The sequence below is a fragment of the Chiloscyllium plagiosum genome, chromosome 20 (assembly GCF_004010195.1).
Source record: "Chiloscyllium plagiosum isolate BGI_BamShark_2017 chromosome 20, ASM401019v2, whole genome shotgun sequence".
In the NCBI taxonomy this organism is placed as follows: Eukaryota; Metazoa; Chordata; class Chondrichthyes; order Orectolobiformes; family Hemiscylliidae; genus Chiloscyllium; species Chiloscyllium plagiosum.
This window is the reverse complement of record NC_057729.1, coordinates 42,044,375-42,067,231: the sequence shown is the minus strand read 5'-3', so window position 1 is coordinate 42,067,231 and position 22,857 is coordinate 42,044,375. Positions and strand designations below refer to the sequence as shown.

Sequence of the window (22,857 nt, the reverse complement as noted above, 5' to 3'; positions counted from 1 at the left end):
TTCACGATAGAAAGCTGCCTCTATTTGCATGTGAAAGAAAACAATTGATTATTTATTAAAGCCTAATTCTCTCTAGAGTGTAAGCATGTCACACAGTCTTCCTTGTTCTGTGAATACTTGGCACACTTACACAAGTAGTGAAATACTGCTGTGAAATGTTCAATCTTTGTTAACTCCAACTATCGTGGAAGAAACTAAAAGTATGACAAGTTTATTGCATGGGGCATTTGCTGTCTGGCATATGTACCTCAAAGCAAATTACCAGGCCTGTAAACAAAATCTGTCCAATTAGATTACTGGATCAACAATCAAATCGGATACTAAATATTTTGGTCATTGGGGCATGGAAGACAACAACATCAAGGACGTGACAATGAACTTGTACAGGAAACTCGTTAAACTTCAGCTGGCGTATTGTGTACACTTCTGTGCGTCACACTGTGGAAAGGAAGTGAAAGCATGAGTGAGACTGCAGAAATGATTTACAAGAATGGTTCCAAGTACAAAGCAATTCGGATTTGATGAAGGATTCAAGAAATTAGGGCGGTTTCCCCGAAGAGAAGAAGGCTATGAGGTGTTTTGAGAGCAGTTTTCAAAATCACCAGGGGTCTGGACAGAGGTGATAATGTGAAACTGTCCCCTCTTCTAAAAATGTCAAGAACCATAAAGCTCAGTTGTAAAAACGCTTTGGGAAAAAAAAGGAAATGCGAGTGAGAGAAAAAAAATCAGTGAGTATCTAGAGTAGGGAATGCAATAACTGGAAGTTGTAAGGGAGGCATGTTCAATTGAGGCATTCATAAGTGCATTAGATGATTATTTAAATTGAAATAAATGAGTAAGGCTATGAGGAAAAGGCAGGATATTGGCACTATGTTAAAATGCTCAGAGAGACAGTGTATACACAATAGGCTGAGTGGCCTCTTTCTGCACCGTAGCAATATTGTGATTCTAATATTTAAGCCTAATTAATTTTTGGTAGCTTTATTGTCTGATGCACAGTGAAAAATATTTCATAGTTTCATAGAAGAGCTTTTTAATTAATCCTACTACTCTGCTCTTCCCATTGCCTTGAAATTTTGAGCCTTTCAGAACGCATTCAGAATTTATTTAAACTGCTTCTTCCATCTTTTCAAGTAATGCATTCCAAATTATTACACCTCATGCACAACATTAATTCTTCCTCATATCACGTCTAATTTTTTGCCAATTGTCATATATGTGGAGAGAAATCAGAATTAATGTTTCAGTCCTCAGAACAGGTCATTCAACCTGAAACCCAGAATTCAATTCTGATTTCTCTCCACAGATGCTGCCAGACCTACTGAGCTTTTCCAGCAATTTCTGTTTTTGTTTCTGATTTACTGCATCTGCACTTCTTTCAGTTTTTATTTTGTTTTATATTTGCATCTGGTTACTGATATTTCTGCCAATGGGAATAACTTTACCTCATTTACTCCATCAAAATCTTTCATGATTTCGAACACCACTATTAAATAACCAGGTAAAAACATTGACTGCAGATGCTGGAAACCAGATTCTGGATTAGTGGTGCTGGAAGAGCACAGCAGTTCAGGCAGCATCCGGGGACAGGCAAAATCGACGTTTCGGGCAAAAGCCTTCATCAGGAATAAAGGCAGAGAGCCTGAAGCGTGGAGAGATAAGCTAGAGGAGGGTGGGGGTGGGGAGAGAGTAGCATAGAGTACAATAGGTCAGTGGGGAAGGAGATGAAGGTGATAGGTCAGGGAGGAGAGGGTGGAGTGGATAGGTGGAAAAGGAGCTGGTCAGGTCGGACAAGTCCGGACAAGACAAGGGGACAGTGTTGAGCTGGAGGTTAGAAACTAGGATGAGGTGGGGGAAGGGGAAATGAGGAAGCTTTCCTACTTTAAAGAGAACAATCATAACTTCTCCAGTGTGTCCGAGAGACTAAAGTTGATCATTCCAATATCATTATAGTAAATTTCCTCTGCTACCTTTCATAAGTGTTGACATCCTTCTTAAAGTTTTCTGTAGAGACCTAGGTACTCCAGGTGAGAGCTAAACAGTGAAATATGAGTCTTGTTTGGTAAGGTTTGATTTGATCCTTTAGCTGCCTTTACAGTTCTATAATATATGAAAGTAGTTATTGCTGTTTAGCAGTACCTCCTTACTTCTGTGTTCTAAATCCTTTTGCATAAAGTTAAGAATTCTGAATGCTTTTAGCAACCTTATCAATGTTTCCGATAATTTGTCCAGCTAGTAAGAGTTCTTGTGCTTATGTTCTAAGAGTTCTAAGTGCCTGAAGAAAGGATCACTTGATCAGCACATATTAAAATTGCCATTTTATTCAACATCTCTCTATATTCCCTCACTTTTTAAAATATCTTTCTTTGTAAATTGCATTCTGTTCTGACAGATTATGAGTCATTATCTGCTATTGGCAAATTCAATAGCACAAGTGATGGTTAATCAAGCTGAGGTGAAAGAAATCACTGAAATATATTGACTCTGTTTTTTCAGGTTTCTGCAGGTGGTTTATACTCCGGACCTTCAATGGAAACTGAATCTGTTTCCTTTATAAAGTTTTCAGTTCATTTACATTCAGGTTCATTTGATTAATAGCCTGTATAGCACATTCTAAGCAGCTTGGTGATAAGTAGGCCAACTTTTTAACTTCCGAATTCCAATTCACGTACTGCAGTAGCTTTCTAGGTATTGTTACAAAAAGTAATAAGTTTGCGCTCAAAAGCAGACAGGACCAGATTTGATGATAATTTATTTTTGGTGTTAATGATACAATTACTACTTATTTTCTTAACACTTTGTGTGGAATTTCTGCAGGGTTTCTTGCTATCAGCTCCTGTAAATATAGTGTCAAATTGCTGCAATATCATGAAGTTATGTAATAAAATGATGGAAGAAAATGCCTATTTTCATATGATAATATGATAATACATATTAGATATCTAACTCACACCTATTGAGCATGTGTCTATGAACCTATGTGATCTGCTGACACAACTTGGAAGCTGATCCATTAGACACCTTCAAAGTACAGAAATGATCCTACTGCACATTATTTTTTGCTGAGTTCATCCATTCACTGGACTGTTAAAATTTCTGGTTTTCTCTCAAAATTTTTATCATAAAAGTAATGTTATTTATTTTTTTAAAAATCCTTTAAATAAATATATATTACGTACATTAATGGATGTTTGGAATCACGAGTCTTGAAATTACAAGTAGTATTTTAAAACACATTCTTGGTAGATTGAATTAACTGTACCACTCTCTGTCTTCTAGGTGTGGACGGTGCAAATATTCCTGCTAATGTGACTTGTATTATATTGTGAGTCTTTGCAATTTACCCCAGAGTTGTGCAGACTGTTCCTGATTGTGGCTCACCTTTTTCTGCAAGGGCAGGGGAAACGTGTCACTGACTATGTGCAATGGAACTGTCACAGTTGAATAGCTAGAGACAAAAATACTGCAGATGCTGGAATCCAAAGTAGACAAGCAGGAGGCTGGAGGAACACAGCAGACCAGGTGGTATCAGGAGGTGGAGAAGTTGATGTTTCAGGTATAACCCTTCTTCAGGAATGACTGAAGAAGGGTTGTACCCAAAACATTGACTTCTCCACCTCCTTATGGTTGAATAGCTAGCAACATGACTGAGCAATAAGTTGTGGGTGTGACGCTTAAGGCATTAGTAAGTAGTGAATTGATGGTTGATTGATGGAGATAAATAGTAAGTGAATGATGAGGGTGTGGTGAATAGAGAAATATTTAAGACTGATGATGCTGTTGATTGAATATGGCATGTGAAGATGCATTTCCAAATACTTATTTCAAAACATTTAATTTCTGGCAGCTGCCATCAGGATTAATGGTCTTGATTTCAGGCATTGTTCTCTTGGGCAAACTGCTTCCACTGCCTTCTAAGCATATACTTTGAGTGCCTCCTGCCCTCTGAAAATAAAGCTCAACTTTTCTATTTTCTACTTCTTCTACTAAGACCTCCAGCGAAGTGTCCAATACACTTAGAATTCTCTCTGTCCCAGGTCATGCAATCTTTCACTGTTTCTCCAGTCAGATTCACCTCCTAGGTGACTGCCAGCATCTGATCAAGCCAAGATGCATCCTCTCTTTAAAAAGGTACAAACTAGCTTTAAGTAGTTAAAAATCACACAACACCAGGTTATAGTCCAACAGGTTTAATTGGAAGTACACTAGCTTTCGGAGCGACGCTCCTTCATCTTCACCTGATGAAGGAGCTTCGCTCCGAAAGCTAGTGTACTTCTAATTAAACCTGTTGGACTATAACCTGGTGTTGGGTGATTTTTAACTTTGTACACCCCAGTCCAACACCGGAATCTCCAAATCATGAGCTTTAAGTAGAGCAGGCTCACTTCAAGTGGTGCTGGCAGGTTACAATTCTGGGCTGGCATACAGCAATTATTAAAATGATCAAACAAGCATGAAGTTGATATCCTGGCCATGTTACATTGTACCATCTTGGGTTAATCATGTACCTCCATCCCAATCCCCATTTCCCTGGGTTATTCAAATTCGACCCTGCAATATCTGAAAATAGAAAGTGAAAGTGAGCCTGGTAGCGCAAGACATTTCTTTTATACGTAAGCTTCAACAAAAACATGTTATAATTCACTGTAAAATTATGTAAAATATGAGGAAGGACATAGGTATTGGACATTTCATTGGCTGTAATATGATACTAGGAAGAGTTGGACTGAGATGTTTGATTAGTAACTGAATAAGAATCTTTCTTCAGTAGTGGCTCCCAACACAAAAAAAAACTTCTGTCTGGATTTTCAGAAATGATTTTGAGGTATTTAATTTCCCAACAAGTCTGCATTGCTGTAGATTTGTTTTTTTATGTTCTGGATGCTGAAATGTTACCAGACGAGACAGATTTGAGGTGCTTAGTTAAAAAGAGAACATGAGGAAAAACTTTTTCCGTAATGAGTGGTTAGGATCAGAAATTCTCTGCCTGAGAGTGTGGTGTAGGGAGTTTCAAATGTGGTTTCAACTGAGAATTCTGGATCTGATGAAGGACATTTTGCAGAGCAAAAGTGTTGTCCCACAAGTCAACTGTGGCTCATTTTATAGCAATCTTGCCTCTGGATCAGAATGCTATTGGTTGAAGTCATTTTCAGGAACTTTGAAGAAAACTGCATGCTGGTACATTGTGTTGCAGAGTAGGATTTCTGCTCTGCCCTTTTTCAGGTGAGGTGCTGGACTGAGATCCTGTCTACTTTCTTACATAACAATAACATATCTCATTGTTTTGAAGAACAGTGGGGGGGAATTATCCATGGTGTCTGGTTAATACTTATCCCTGGATCAACCAAACAGATCATCTGGTCATTATTATATTGCTCTGTGTAGGAGATTACTGTCTGTAGATTGGCTGCCATATTTAAACATGATACCAGTGACCATACTCCATGTTTCACACACTGTAGAGCATTTTGGTGTTTCATGTTTGTGAAAGGTGCTGTGTAAATATTAATCCTGCTGGTTGTCTTTGTGATTTTTAATACCTCCTCTCAACATCATTCCATCTCTCCACCACCACTTTACTTAGAAGAAGACCAGTTTCAGCTTCTCCAAGCTTTCTATGAAACTGAAGTTCTTCATTCCCATGAAGCTTTAGAAACAGAAAACAAGAGCAGGAGCAGCCTTTTGAACCTGCCCCAACACTCAATATGATCATGGCTGATTATATGATTCAATCCTCTGTTCCCGCTTTCTTCCTTTATTTCCTTTAGCATTAAATACTCCATCTAACTCCTTCCCAAAGATGCTCACCATTTTGGCCTGTACTGCTTTCTGTGACAGTGAATTTCACAAACTCACCTCTCTCTGGTGAAAAAATTTCTCAATCCCAAAAACCCAGCTACATATCCTTAAATTGTAACTCTTGGTTTTGGACTCCAGTATCATTGGGAACATCTTTCCTGTGCTTACGCTGTCTAGCCCTGTGAGAATTTTATAGGTTTCTATGAGATTCCTCTTAATTCCTGTAAACAGCTGTGAACATATTCTGAGCCGTCCCGGACTATTCAGAAACCAATCCTGCCATCTCAGGAATTAATCTGGTTAAACTTTGTTGCATTCAGTCCATAGCCAAAACACTCTTCTTCAGGTAAGGAGACTAAAACTGCACAGAATACTCCAGGTGGGCCCCTCAAGGCGCTGTACACTTTCAACAAGACAAATTGTGCTAATGAGTTTTGAGAAGATTTGTAGCTCAAGTTGAAGTTCTGGATGTAGGTTTGCTGACCAGAGCTTCATTCAGAGGCTCACTGAAGATGTTACCTGGTATGGTGATGAAACATCTGAAAACGAACCTTCCAGCTCAGCGAGCAAACCTACATCCACAAATTGTGCATTTGAATCCTCTTGTTATGAAGCCCCTTTTCACTGCTTGCTGCACCTGCAAGTTTACTTTCAGCAATTGGCGCATAAATGCACCCAGGTCTTGGAGCATCTCCCGTTTTCCGAACCTATCATGATTCAGATAATAGTCTGTCTACCTGTTATTGCAATTAAAGTGGATAGCCTTACATTTATCCACATTATACTTGATTTGCCATGCATTTAGGAGAAAGTGAGGACTGTAGATGCTGGAGATCATAGTTGAGAATGTGGTGCTGGAAAAGCACAACAAGCCAGGCAGCATCCGAGGAGCAGGAGAAAAGTCTTGGCGTTTCGGGCATAAGCCCTTCATCAATTCTCCTGCTGCTCGGATGCTGCCTGAGCTGCTGTGCTTTACCAGCACTATACTCTTGACTCTGCCATGCATTGCCCATCATTCAATTGGTCCAATCACACTGAAACACCTCTGCATCCTCCTCACAGCTCACCTTCCCCATGCTCAGCCTTCTGTCATCAGCAAACTGGGATATTACATTTAGTTCCCTCATCTAAATGATTGCCAATAGCTGAGGCCTAAGCACGGATCCCTGTGATATCCTACTAATCACTGAGTACCATTTTGAAAAGGCCCGTTTATTCTTACACTTTGTTTTCTATCTGCCAACCATATTTTTATCCATGGGGTAAAAACAATTACTGCAGATCCTGGAAACCAGATTTTGGATTAGTGGTGCTGGAAGAGCACAGCAGTTCAGGCAGCATCCAAGTAGCTTCAAAATCGACGTTTCGGGCAAAAGCCCTTCATAGGAATGAGGGCAGTGAGCCTGGAGCGTGGAGATTATCCATGTCAATACACTACCCTAATTCCATATGCTTTAATTGTACATGCTCATCTCTTAAGTGGGATCTTTTTGGAGATGGACATCTGACAGTCCATGTAAACCATATCCTCTGGCCCTCCTTTCTCAACTTTACTAGTTAAGTCCTTGAAAAATTCCTGTTGATATGTCAAGCATAAGTTCCTTTTTGTAAATCCATACCAACTCTATTCAATCCTGTCACTGACTTCTGTGTTATTAAACCTTTTATAATGGACTCTAGCATGTTCCAATGTAAGGCCAACTAGTCAATAATTCTGTTTTTTCTCGCCCTCCTTTCTTAACTAATGGGGTTATATTAGCTACTCTGCAGTTTATAGAAACTGTTCCAGAGTTTATAAAATATTGAAAGATGACCACAAATACATCTATTATTTCTACAGCCACTCCCTTAAATACTCTTTGATGTAAGTTATTAGGCCATTGGGATTTATCAGCCTTTCATGCCATCAATCTTCCCAACACCATTTCCATACTAATTCTGATTTCCTTCAGTTGCTCCTTCTCGCTAGACCCTGTGTTCACCAATATTTCGGGACAATATTTGTATCCTCCTTTGTGAAGACAGACCAAACTATGTATTCAATTGTAATTGTAATGGCATTATAAATTCCGTTGTGACTATAAGGGGCATGCATTTGACTTCACCAAATGTTTCTCGGCACATACCTGTAGAAGCTTTTATAATCAGTTTGCACGTTTCCTGCAAGCCTTCTCTCATACTCAATTATCTCCCTCTTAACAAGTTTCATTGCCCTTCTTTTCTGAATTGTAAACTGCTCCCAATCCTCAGATCAGCTGCCTTTTTTTGGTCAACTCGTATGCCCTCCCTTGCATCTAATACTATCCCTAATTTCCTTCATTAGCTATGGTTGGGTAACCTTTCCCATCTTACTTTGGTGCCTTTGTTGCACCCTCTCTAATACTTTCACATCTGAAAATGTGGTGCCCAGAATGGGACACTTGCCTTCAGTTGAGACCTATTCAGTGTTTTATACATATCATAACAATAACCTTGTATAACAGACTGAGTCAATGTCAGCATTGCCCTTATTGGGCTTTGCTTGGTACTGGTTCACTGGCCACATTGGGGTTTTTGCTGGTGGTGAAAATATTGAATAAAATCTTTTGCACAATGGTGGTCTTTACTAAGTCCCTGCATTTACACATACACACACGTCCAGGTGCTGTGGGGAAATACAAGCACCTCCTGTTGTAAAAAGAACAAAAAACTGAACTAGCCTCAGCTGTAGACCTGCGTGCAGCCCTGGCACATCAAGCAATCATACTGGGCACAATATAAATGCAAGTCTTTCTTTCACTGAAAGGATGGCAGGATACAGAATGTGGTTGAAATCAACGGTGTGAATTTCTTGGCTGTTGCAGATTTATAAACAATTTCGGGTGAAACAAAGGTAAATAAAATCAATTACATTAAACGCTGCGATTGTATCACAAAAAAAGTAACAATTTCAGTTATGTACTGATCATCTTCGCCCAGCGTGGGCTACAGTGAGGAGATGTGGATGTATCTTATTCGGGATCCGCTTGTGATTGGACCATATTCATGTCATTCAGTCAGCCACAGCCTCTCTGATTGGTGCACAGACGTAACGCCATATACTGGCGTGGTCATTAGCCGAGCCGGCTGCCAGTCACTATCTGCTCCCTTGCTTCATGAATGAGAGATTGGACCTGGACTTGGACGAGCGTGAAGCTAATAGTCAGCGCTACATGTGAGTCTCTTTTCACTTTTCCAGACTGGAAAGGCTAGGGATTCCCCTTAACTCGCCTCCGAGAAAAAAACATACACATCCTGGGATGGAAACTGCTAAATCAACTCAATTACAAGCAATGGAGATAAAGATGATTAATGACAATTTGAAACGTGCTGTTATCATGCGGGCTACCTCTGATCCTTTGTTTGCTTGGCTTTCGAGACTTGGTTTATTTTAAACTCATCGTGTGCCCTGTGTTCATATTTTACACAGAATGTGGTTGTAAACATGTGGCTGACAGTTTGCCGTAAAGACAATTTAATATATTTCCTTCCAGATGGATCCTGAGTCCTCTATTAGCAATGTTAGCTTGTGATCCTCAGGAAGGTTTTGCCACATAAAATGTAAGATATTGCTATTTATGTGGGGGGGGTGGGAGGAACAGGAGCTGTGAAATGCGATCTGAAAACTAGCGGCATCAGAGTCACTCAGCGCCTTGAACAAAACGATTGTTGTTGCTGTGTGGTACAGAAGGCAGTCACTGGGGTTACTGTCGGTCACACCTGCCGTGTTCCTCTCAATGCAGTTTAACAGGTGTCTGGAAGCGCCGCAAACAGTGGGGAACAGTTTCTGATAAAATTCTTCTGCAGTGATAGAAGCAATAATCTTACTACACACTCCACGTGTTTCTCTGGTCATGAGTTTGCGGAGTCATTATCTGGTTTCCTTCAAATAATTTTGTGAAACCACGTTGACGTTGCAAGAAATAAGTCATCGTCGATCGAGGATAAAGTGCAACGTAGTTTCACACAACTTATTTTTTTTCTCTCTCATGTATAAAACAGCCTTAATGATTTCTTTAAATGGTTTATTATCTTGGCATGACTCGATTTTTTTTTTATTTAGCTAACGAATGTCTCTCCCATCTCAAATGTCAGCGTTAACCTTTAGAGATATCTTGCATCTTTATGCAGGAGTGGCTATGAATCTATCCTATTCAGCTTCAAGATTCTTGTTATACTTGCATCTCTAGTTTGAAGTTGTACAAGATTCAAATACCCAATTCAGGTCTCGTTGGAAAGTTTCATATTATCTAGCTATTTCAATGTAGACTTACAAAGCAAAATGTGAGATGGGGAAATAAATCGATTCGTTTCTGAACGATAAGCATCATCCAGTGAAGAATTAAACACGATTGCAGTTGATGAATTGAGAACCAAACAGAAATTGCTGGAAAAGCTCAACATGTCTGGCAGCATCTGTGGAGAGAAATCAGAGTTCACATTTCTGATCCAGTGATCCTTCCTCAGAACTTCCTGGACCCAAAACATTAACTCTGATTTCTCTCTACAGATGCTGCCAGACATGCTGAGCTTTTACAGCAATATGTGTTTTTGTTTCTGATTTTTAGCATCCACAATTTTTTCGGTTGAGTAGAGAATCCATTCTATGTACATAGAATGTACATAATATGTACATTCTTTGATATTGTGGAACTAAATTCAGTCAGTTTGGATGTTAAGAAAACAAACGCTCTTTTGGATATAAACCAATGTGACTTTGTATTGTACAACACCTTTGTCACCGCTTTCTACTGACGTGGTGTTCTCTGCTAGACCTGTGCTATTGCTTACTTCTGAGACTCAGTTTTCTTCTGTTAGAAATATTCACTCTGTTCAATTATCTCTGAATTGTTCTTGCTGCTTCTGACCTAATCTAGATTTTGCTATCATGTTGTTGAGTGATCTTCGCTTTGCCACAATCTGTTTGTTTCCTGACCTCGACTGAAATTCGCCTTCCAGGTGTTGACACCTTGGCCTAAACAGAGGCTTCCTTTTCCACTTGCTCTGTCTGAACCTGCACAGTAGCGGTATACCCCTTTTTACCCAGTCACATTTTGGTCTCTCTCCGCTACTACTCTTCTTCAACCTGTCTTTGCCACTCCTTTCAAAACTTGTTGCAAACCGACACAAGTTTACCCTGCCAAGTTCCAACCTTTCATAACACAAAAACAGAAATTGCTGGAGAAACTCAGCAGTTCTGGCAGCATCCGTGGAGAGAAAGTAGAGTTGATGTTTTGAGTCCAGTGACTCTTCAAGGGTGCAGGACTTCCTTTTTTTTAGATTAGATTACTTACAGTGTGGAAATAGGCCCTTTGGCCCAACAAGTCCACACTGACCCTCCAAAGAGCAACCCACCCAGACCCATTCCCCTACATTTTCCCCTTTACCTAACACTACGGGCAATTTAGCATGACCAATTCACCTAACCTGCACACATTTTTTTGGACTGTGGGAGGAAACCCACGCAGACACTGGGAGAATGTGCAAACTCCACACAGATAGTTGCCTGAGGCAGGAATTGAACCCGGTGCTAACCACTATGCCACCGTGCCGCCCAATTTTTGTTTCAGATCTCTAGCATCTGTAGTTCTTGGTTTTATTTTCAACCTAATATGGCCTTCTTCCTTCTCTCTGTCATATTCAGCCTGTGATTTCCTCATTCTCTGATTGTTATCTTCATTTCAGCTGCCCACACTCCATCAATTCACTGTTCAAAACCTCTTCCTCTGTTATAACCTCGCCTACCCTAATCCATACTCAGTCTTCGAATCTCCTATGGTCCTGAGCAGTGACATTCTGTCATGACTTTATCAAAACAAAAGATAGACCAACATTGAGTAAGTATATCTGGGAATTTGATTTAAAGTTGGTTTTCGATGCAGAGGGGGAAGAGGTGTTTTAAGTGATGTTTACTGCGAAACGTGTAACGCGAAATGGGAACTTTGGTGAAGGCTGGAGAGGTTTTTGTTCCTACTCTTCTACAATAAGTTCAGTGTTTAGTAAGAATCTGCTATTAGGGGCTGTCTTTCAGTTGCTGTAAAGTACTAAAGTATTATTTTTAAAGAAGTGGCTATACTTGGATTTAACTGAGAATCACCAGGAATAGGGAAATGCCAGTGCCAATATAATAAAGAGTTTGAAGCAGAGTAAAGTTGATACATGGTCGCATAGCTCAGTTGAATGGAATATGTGGCTGTAATACTTGAGAACTCATGGACCCTCCGATGTCTGAAGAGACCTGTACAGGAAGTGCTGTCAACTGCAGAAACTTGAGCTCTAGGTTTCTGAGTTCGAGCAGTGACTGCACTCACTGTGATGCATTCATTAGACTGAGAACTATGTGGATAACATGTTCGGTGAGGAAGTCACACTATAACTTAAGAAACCAGAGGCAGAAAGGGAATAGGTGACCACCAGGCAGTCCAAGAGAAACAAGCAGGTAGTGCAGGAGTCCCCTGGGGTTCCGCTTCCAAATTGTTTTCTGCTTTGGAAGTTGATGAGGGTGCTAGTTCTTCAAGGGAATGCAGTCAGCTGTATTTGTGGCACTGTAAGCAGCTCAGGTGTACAGGAGGGAAAGAAGAAGCAAGGAAGAGCAATAGGGGTTGGGGATTCATCTGTTTTGTGGCTATAGATATGACTCCAGGATAATATGTTGCCTTCCTGGTGACAAGGTTTAGGATGTAACAGAACAACTGCAGGAAATTCGTCTGGGGAAGGCAAACAGCCAGAGGTTCTAGTCCATATCGATATTAATGACTTGGGTAGGAAGGCACATGTGGTTCTGTAATTCGAAGTAAAGAATAAAATTATCAGGCAGTACATCAAATGTTGTAATCTCTGAATTACTGTCAGTGCCATATGCAAGTGAGCACAGACATAGAAGCGAGCACAGACCTAGAAGCATAAGGCAGATGAATAAGGTTGGTAGATAAGATGGTGCAAGAGGGAGCATTTTAGATTCCTGCAACACTGGAACTGGGACTGTGGAAGACAGCACCTACAGAAGTAGTAGTAGACAGAGGATGTCCATAGATGTGAAGTGGACCGGGACATCTTTATGGATCTGTAGTGAATATGGGTTTGTATATAGATGTTGTTTATGTGGACTTCCAGAAGGTATTTGATAAAGTCCCACAAATTAGATTATTAACTAAAGTAGAACTCTACAGAACTGATGGCAAAATACAGACATGGCTCAGAATCTGCAACCTTATGGCCTGGCATATCCTCCACTCAACCATTACCATCAAGGCAGGGGATCAACCCTGGTTCAATGGAGAGTGCAAGAGAGCATGCCAGGAGCAGCATAAGGCGTACCTGAAAGTGAGGTGTCAACCTGGTGAAGCTACCAAACATGACTACTTGCATGCCAAAAGGATAAACAGTAAGTGATAGACAGAGCTAAGTGGTCCCACAACCTACGGATCAGATCTCAGCTCTGCAGTCCTTCCACATCCAGTCGTGAATGGTTGTGGACAATTAAACAACTCAATGGAGGAGGACGCTCCACAAATATCCCCATCCTCAATGATGGAGGAGCCCAGCACATCAGAGCAAAAGATAAGGCTGACACATGCAATTTTCAGTCAGACATGCCGAATGGATGATCCATCTTGGGCTCCTCCAGTGGTTCCTGATATCACAGATACCAGTCTCCAGCCAATTTGATTCACTCCACGTGATATCAAGAAATGGCTGGAGGCACTGGATAGTACAAATGGGCCCTGATAACATTCTGGCAATGGTACTGAAGATGTGTGCTCCAGAACTTGCAGCTCCCCTAGCCAAGCTCTTCCAGTACAGTTACAGCACTGGCATCTACCCAACAATGTGGGAAATTGCCCAGGTATGTCCTGTACATAAAAAGCAGGACAAATTCAACTCAGCCAATTACCGCCCAATCAATTTATCCTACATCATCAGTAAAGTGATGGAAGAGGTCATCACACTGCTTTCAGTCAGCACCTGCTCAGCAACAATTTGCTCAGGGTTTCGCCAGGGTCACTGAGCTCCTGAACTCATTACAGCCTTGTTGGTTCAAGAGCTGAATTCCAGAGGTGAGGTTAGAGTGACAGCCCTTGATATCAAGGCTGCATTTGATGGAGTATGGCATCAAGGAGCCCTGGCAAAACTGGAATCAATGGATATCAGGGGGCAAATACTCCGCTGGTTAGAGTCATACCTGGCACAAAGGAAGATGGTTGTGGTTGTGGATGGTCGGTCATCTCAGTTCCAGGACATCTCTGCAGGAGCCCATCAGGGTAGTGTCCTAGGCCCAACCATCTTTAGCTGCGTCATGAATGACCTTCCCTCTGTCATAAGGTCATAAGTGGGACGTTCGCTGATGATTGCACAATGTTCAGCACCATTTGCGACTCCTCAGATACGGAAGCAACCTGTGTTCAAATGCAACAAGATCTGGACAATATCCAGGCTTGGGCCGACAAGGGGCAAGTAACATTTGTGCCACACAAATGCCAGACAATGATCATTACCAATAAGAGACACTGTAACTGTCCTTGATATTCAACGGTATTACCATCACTGAATCCCCCACTGTCAACATCCTTTGGGTTACCATTGACCAGAAACTTACCTGGACTCACTGGATAAACACAGTGGCTACAAGAGCAGGTCAGATACTAGGGATACTGTGGCGCGTAACTCACCTCCTGACACCCCAAAGTCTATCCACCATCTACAAGGCACAAGTCAGGTGTGTGATGGAGTACTCCCCACTTGCCTGGATGGATGCAGCTCCAACAACACTCAAGAAGCTTGACACCATCCAAGACAAAGCAACCCGTTGATTGGCACCACATCTACAAACATTCAAACCCCCCACCACCAGCGCTTAGTAGCAGCAGTCTGTACTATCTACAAGATACACTGCAGAAATTCACCAAAGACCCTTAGTCAGCACCTTCCAAACCCATGACCACTTTCACCTAGAAGGACAAGGGCAGCAGGTACTTGGGAACACCACCACCTGCAAGTTCCCCTCCAAGCTACTCACCACCCTGTCTTGGAAATATACTGCCATTCCTTCACAGTCATTGGGTCAAAATCCTGAAATTCCTTCCCTGCCAGCATTGTGGGTCAACCCATAGAAAGTGGACTGCAGTGATTCAAGAAGGCAGCTCACTACCATCTTCTGAACAGGAAATAAGGATGGGCTATCAATGTTGGCCAATCAGTGATGCTCAAGACCCACAAATAAATTTAAAAAAAAGTGGTTGAGTGGCAGGCAACAGAAAGAAGGGATAATGGGTCGTTACTCACATTGGCAGTATGTAACCAGTGGTGTCCCACAGGGAGCTGTGTTAGGGACTTAATTATTCACGTTATTTATTAATGACTTGGATAATAGCATAGTAAGTTATATATCCAAATTTGCCAATGGCACAAAGTGGCATTACAGACAGTGGAGATGATATCATAAAATTACAAAGTGATATTAATGGACTAAGTGAGTGGACAAAACTGTAGCAATGGAGTTCAAAGTAAGCAAGACTGAAAAATGATAAATCGATACTTTCTAGATGGTCTGAAGTAAATTATTGTGAATGTCCAAAGAAGGGCTGAAGAAGGGCTTATGCCCGAAACGTCGATTCTCCTGTTCCCTGGATGCTGCCTGACCTGCTGCGCTTTTCCAGCAACACATTTTCAGCTCTGATCTCCAGCTTCTGCAGACCTCACTTTCTCCTGAATGTCCAAAGAGACTTGGAGATTCAAGTGTATAAATCTTTAAAATTTCACAAACAGGTGCAGAATATAATCAAGAAATCTGTTGGAATGTTGCTTTTTATATTGAGAAGACTGAAGTAAAAGGATGCAGAAGTTATCCTGCTGCATCCTTGTAACCCTGGTTAGATTCCTGTGAGTAGGTCTGGGCATCACATCTTAGGAAGGATCTTGTGGCTTTGGAGAGAGTACAACATAAGTTTTATAAGAATAATACTTGGACTTCAGTGGTTACGTTATGAGGAGAAATAACTGGCCTAATTCGTGTTTTCTCTAGAATTTAGATAGTTAAAAGGCGATCTGATTGAAGCCTTCAAGGTATAAACAGGAAATGACAGAATGGATAAATATAAACTATTCTCATTAGTTGGAGATTGTCGAACTTGGGGGCAGAGCCTGAGAATTAGGGCCAGACCATTAGGAGAGATGTTAGAAAACACATACACGCAAAGAGTTGTGGGTGTTTGGAACTCTGTTCCACATTTGGCAGTAGATGCAGGATCAATTGATAATTTTAAATCTGAGATAGTTAATTTTTTGTTAAACGCAAGTGTTAAGGGATATTGGCCAAAGGCAGGTATATTGAGTTGAGCCAACGGATCAGCTATGATCTTACTGTATGGTGGACCAGGTTCAAGGCGCTAAACCTGCTATTCCTATGTTCCAATATAAGTTGAATTGATTGTTCCTGACCAGATTTGGAACTGAACATCTTGCAGAACATTTTACTAGTTCTGTTGAACCAAAAGAGTGACAGAAAGAATACCAGGGAACTTCACAACTTTGTAATATGAAATGGATTACTGGTAGTGTAAGGGGAAGTGAGGGACAAGTGTTCCTAAATTCTGTTGAGAAGAATTTACCACAGTTGTTACGTGTCCAGTCCAACAAGGAAAGATCTACTATTAGACATTGTTCTTTGAAATGAGATGGGCCAAGGAGATCAAATGTCAGTGGGGGGACAATTTAGGAGACCATAATTATTGTATCAGAAAGATTAGGATAATGGTGGGTGCAGAACATAAGAACTGGGAGCAGGACTAGGCAATTCAGACCCTATATCCTACTCCACCATTTAATACAAAGATGGCTAATCTCATCTTGACCTCAACTCCAGTTTCCTATCTGCTCTCCATAACCCTTCAACCCATTAGTAATTAAAAATATGTCTAACTCCTCCATAAATTTTTTCAATGTCTCAGCATCCACCACAATCTGCTGGATTCAGAACCCTTTGGGAGAAGTGATTTGTCCTCACCTCTGCTTTAAATCTGCTGTCCCTTATAATAAAACCATGACCTGTCATTCTAGTTTGCCCCACATGAAGAAATATCCTTTCTATAATTATTTCGTCGATCTCCTTTAGAATTTTTTATCATTCAATTAGATCTCCTCTCATTCTTCTGAACTCCAGAGAGTATAGGCCTAAACTGCTCAGTCTTTCTTCATAATTCAAACCGTTCATCTCTGGACTCAATCTGGTGAATCTCCTCTGAAAAGCCTTCAGTGTAGCTACATTCCTCCTCAAGTAAGAGAACCAAAATTGCAAGCAATACTCCAGGTGTGGTCTCACTAATTGCAGCAACACTTCACTACTTTTATGTTAATGATGGTCAGTCCAGAATTTTCAAAGATCTATTGGCGCAGAGCCAATGAGGCAAGCATGGAGCTGGGCCAATTAGTCAAAAGGCTGGCAGGAAAACTGTAACTGTGAAATGAGCCACCTTCAAAGAGAAGGTTCCGGTAAGTATATTCCCTCAAAAGGGGAACGGAGGGCAAACAATTCCTGGATGACAAGGGAGATGGAAATTATGATAAAGAAAATAATGTGTGCTTTTGAGCGGTTTCGGATACAGAATAACAATTGAGAACCAAGAAGAATACATAAGGTTCAGAGAGGAAATGAAAAAAAATCATTCGAGAAGCAAAGGTGAATCATGAAAGATTAGCCACAAAAAGGGGAATCCCACTGTCTTCTATTGGCACACAAATAGCAAAAGGCATGTAAATAATAAAGTGTGGTTAAAAGGAATAGTAAATTAATACTTTGCATCTGTATTTACCAAGCAATTAGTCACTCAGGATATGGTGAGAGGAAATTCTAACTTTATAAGGGTTCAAAATTGATAGTGAAGAAGTGTTTGGATAGATTGTTTGTACTTAAAGCTGACAGGGCACAGGGACTGGATGAGATTCATCCAAGGGTATTAAACGATATGACAGTGAAAATTGTTGGAGCATCTTACAGGCCTCCCCAGTCTCAGAAGTGCCAGAAGAAGGGGAAATTGCAAAAATCATACCCTAGATCAGAAAAAGTTTATAAGGATAAGGCCATCAACTACTGATGAAGTTAGTTTAACTGCTTTGGTGAGGAAGCTTTCAGAAACAATTATTCAGCAGAGAATCCATACCCACGTGGAAAAAAGTGGGTTGATTAGAAAGAACTAGTATGGATTTCTAAAGAGTAAATGGTGTTTAACTGCCTTGTTGACATTCAATACAGTGCCACACAACAGACTTGAGAAAAGTTATAGCTAACAAAATAAAAGAGATGGTAACAACATGAATACATATTGTCTCACCAATAGGAAATGGTCAATGACTGATGGACTTTTTTCAGACTGGAGAAATGTTTGTAGTGGAGTTCCCCAGCGGTCGTATTGAAATGCTTGTTTTTGCTAATGTGTGTGAGTATATATAATAAATTATCTAGGTCTTGGAGTGCAGAGGACAATTCCTAAGTTTGTGGATTATACAAAATTTAAACTGTGAAGACTCAGTTTAGAACCTCAAAAGAACAAAGACAAGTTGTTGGTGTGGGAAGATAAATGGAATATGACGTTCAATGCAGAGAAGTGTGAGGTGATGCATTTTGGTAGGAAGAACATGGACTGACAATATAAAATAAGGATTACAATTTTAGCGGGGGTGCAGGAGAAGACTGCGAATGTGCGTGGATCATTGAAGGTGGCAGAACAGGTGGAGTGAGCATTTAATAAAGCAGACAGAATTCTGGGCTTTATTAATGAATGTATAGAGTACAGGGGCACAGATTAAATTAGCTTACTTACAGTGTGGAAACAGGTCCTTTGCCCCGACAAGTCCACACCAACCCTCTGAAGAGCAACCCACCCAAACACATTCCCCTACATTTACCCCTTCACCTAACACTACAGGCAATTTAGTTTGGCCAATTCACCTAACCTGCACATTTTTGGATTGTGGGAGGAAACCAGAGCACCTGGAGGAAACCCACTCAGACACGGGGAGAATGTGCAAACTCCACACAGAGAGTTGCCTGAGGCGGGAATTGAACCCGGGTCTCTGGTGCTGTGAGGCAGCAGTGCTAACCACTGTGCCTCCATGCTGCCCACACAGTTGATTCAGAACTTGTCTAAAACACTTGTAAGATTTCTTCTACAGAATTGTGCACAGTTCTGGTTACCATATTTTAGGAATAATTGAATGCATTGGGGAGATGCAGAAGGTGTTTACAAGAGTGGTGCCAAAGATGCAAAATGTCAGTTATGAGGAAAGAATGGAAAGATTTGCACTGTTCCCCTTGGAGAGGTGATGGCTAAGGGACCATAATGCCATGCTGTTGACTCGAATGATAATCTTTTGCTGAGTCTCCTTCAACCATTTTGAGGATCATGGCAATTTAAACAAAAACTCCCTTATTTGCACATTTCAGTGCTCATGTGCCAGAGATTTCTACAAATTTAGGCCTTAATAGTCCTAAGTGCTGTACAGTCGAGGCCAATTGTCTTTTCAGCCTGGTTTTGATTAAATTCCACTGTGGACTTAGTCATACAGCACGGCAACAGACCCTTTGGACCAACTTGTCCATGCTAACCAAGTTTCCCAATCTAAACTAATCCCACTTGCCTGCATTTAGCCCATATCCCTCTAAAACTTTCTTATTCATGTACCTATCCAAATGTCTTTTAAGTGTTGTAACTGTACCGGCATCTACCACTTCCTCTGGCAGTTCATTACACACATGAACCACCCTCTGCAGAACCTTCAGAGAAAAAAAGCTCAATGAATTTTCCCATTGTACATATAATACTTCTTGCATAATTCTGGAAAGATATAGCATGAAGGTCTTTACTCTTCGATTTCTGGTTTTGATATGGTTTTTTTAGGCATGTAAAGTTTAGAGCTCCTTGTCTTTAATCCAACTTTGTCCTGCTGCCTGGTTGGAGCCTGCTTTGGCCAGTATCAAGTTTTGCAATATCTGAACTTGGTCCACTGGAACACTTACAAATATACTATTGGTTCCTGGCTAATTAGTTCCTAGCTTTTTACAGGCTTTATAATATTAGAATAATCCTTTTTCTTGAATACCCTCATCACTGTAACTATTCTTGTCATTAGGTTCTCAAAAGTAATCACTGTGTGGGCGGCACGGTGGCACAGTGGTTAGCACTGCTGCCTCACAGCGCCAGAGACCCGGGTTCAATTCCCACCTCAGGCAACTGACTGTGTGGAGTTTGCACATTCTCCCCGTGTCTGCGTGGGTTTCCTCCGGGTGCTCCGGTTTCCTCCCACAGTCCAAAGATGTGCAGGTCAGGTGAATTGACCATGCTAAATTGCCCGTAGTGTTAGGTAAGGGGTAAATGTAGGGGTATGGGTGGGTTACGCTTCGGCGGGACGGTGTGGACTTGTTGGGCCGAAGGGCCTGTTTCCACACTGTAATGTAATCTAATCAATCCAATCCAATCTAATCTTTCCAGCACTTTTAAAAATAAGCTGAGCCCCTTTTCGAGTCATCTAAAGCATGTATTTTTCTCATAAGTATATTATTTATGATATCGTTTGGGAAGAAAAGTGTTTTAGGTCTTGCATATTTGGCATTTCTCCTTCTCTGTGGTGTGAGTTGACTGCATGGGTGATGTTGTACATGCTGCTCTTGGTATTGCAGGAATCATTCTTTCTGTTGCCCGTAGTGACAGCTGCACAGAGATGATTCTGATGTTTATGATAAGCTTTTCTGGTTTATACATTTCAGCTATATGTTGAATATGGACTTCTTCCTCATTTCTTGCCTGTTTTGGTCTCAGCTTCATCAGCAAATTTTGCTACACGCCAGATTTTTATGATGTAGAGTTTGTCTTTTTTATAGCTCGGGTAGGAACCAAGATTCAGGAAAATCGACGCTTCTGGCAAAAGCCCTTCATCAGGATTTCTAATGAAGGGCTTTTGCCCAAAACGTTGATTTTCCTGCTCCCTGGATGCTGCCTGAGCTGCTGTGCTTTTCCAGCTCCACACTCTTGACTCGAATCTCCAGCATCTGCAGTCCTCACTTTTGCCTAGAGACCAAGATTGCCTGTTGCAATGCAAATCCCTTTCCTGTGTTTCAGTGAGTTATTGTCTCTTTTTTTTTTTCCTGGCCATTTGAAAGGTGGATATATTATGGATATAGAGTAGCCTGGTATTTTCATCCACTTAATAGCTGTACGGATGATTTCCTTTTAGGGTCGAGGGGTTTGGATTGGCGTGAGAATAAGACTCTCAGTATTTCACAAGGATTCTTTTGAATGTTCAGATTTGGCTATTCTATAAACCCACTTCCCTGAGGATTCTGGTAATTAAGTGATTGTGTTGAAACCATTTTGCACATCAAACTTGTTAAAATTTTCAGATGTGAACTGCATGCCACTGTCATATCGTCTCAAAGGAATTGCTCGTTCAGTAAACAGACCTCATACTGGGAACTGATTGTTGTGGCTCTTGTCTTTCATCTTCTGGATAAAAGGCAACTTTGAATAAATTGGGTCCACCAGTATGCCATGGTCTGGTTGGTACTTTAGTCATTATCAATATGTTTCTGTACTACTGGCATGCACTGCATGTCAGTACCAGGTATTTGATTGCTTTGTTGATACCTATCCATTGCACGGCTGATGCATTTCTGCCTTTCCATTCCTATGTAGTCTTTGTGTAGACCTTCACTCCTATCAAAGTTCTTTCTACATTATTTTCAGATAATTCTAGATCTGGCTGTTATATCTCTTTTCAAGATTGTGTTCTGTATTGCAAGCCTGACCTTGCTGTATCTCATCAGCCCAACCCTGAATTTCTTGCTGAGACAGCATATATAGTTCCTCATCTTTGCTGGTTTAATCTCTAAATTAACTCATTTTCAGTATTGCATTCACTGGATGATGAATCTTTATTTCTGGATCTTCTATCTCATGTTTCTTGTGAGGCAACAACTGAGATAATTTATATTCCAGCACTATTTCTCTTCCTGGCTTGTATTTCAGTAATCTCTACAGTCTTGTTAATTCTTTCTCACATTCTTCTTTTGGATCTGCTCTAGTGGGTGATAGTCACTCTTCTCTACGATCGTTCTCAGGTACAGATACATGTGGGATTTCTCACATTCATGCGTGACTGTCAGAAGCTCTCTATGTTGACCTGTTACCAAGAGTGGAATGGCAGCACCACAACTGACTGAGTTGATCAAGTGCTCTGGGATATTGCTGCTAGACTCGGTGAGGGAACTAACAAGAGGCAAAAATAAACATTGTATCCTCACCAATCAGCCAGCTGTAGAGACAATTTTGGTAGAAGTGACCATCACACTGTCTTATGGAAACAAAGTCCTATCTTCACATTAAGGATATCCTCCATTATATTGTATAGCACAATAATTGCCTAAATGGGATAAACTTCAAACATATCTAGCAATTTAAGACAGGACATCCATGTTGCAATGTGGTCTGTGAACAACCGTAGAATTATACTTCAAAACAATCTGTACATCATGTCCCAACATATACCCTGCTCTTTCATTACAATCAAGCCAGGGATTAATCCTACTTTAATGGCTAATGTAGGAGGGCATGCCAGGAGCACCATGAGGCATATCTTAAAATGAGATGTCAATCTAATTAGCCTTCAGTACAGAACGACTTGCATGCCAAACAGCTTAAGCAACAATAATAGGGATAAGCAATTCCACAACCAACAAATTAGATGAAAGCTTTGCATCCTGCATCATCGAGTTGCAAATGGTTGTGGACATTTAAACAAAGTTACTGGAGGAGAAGGCTCCAGAAATATCCCCACCCTCAATGGCAGGGAAGCCCAGCACATCAAGGCAGAAGATAACACTGAGGTATTTGCAACAATCTTCAGCCGGTAGTGCTGAGTGGATGATGCACCTCAGCGTGCTGCAGGGATTCCAAGCATCACAGTTGCAAGACCTTAGCAAAGTTGGTTCACGCCACATGATATCATGAAATGGCTGAAGGCATTGAATGCTGCTGGGAATTTGGGCCCTGA

At 40.9% G+C, this 22,857-nt stretch overlaps 1 long non-coding RNA gene across 1 annotated transcript in view; it reads left to right on the top strand.

Annotated features, from left to right (window-relative positions):
- The first annotated feature begins 8,929 nt into the window (after positions 1 to 8,929).
- Positions 8,930 to 22,857, top strand: part of LOC122560206 — a 47,133-nt gene continuing 33,205 nt past the window's right edge. The window contains exon 1 of the long non-coding RNA XR_006314693.1: positions 8,930 to 8,992. This is a non-coding gene — a long non-coding RNA (uncharacterized LOC122560206). The remainder of the gene's footprint in view (positions 8,993 to 22,857) is intronic.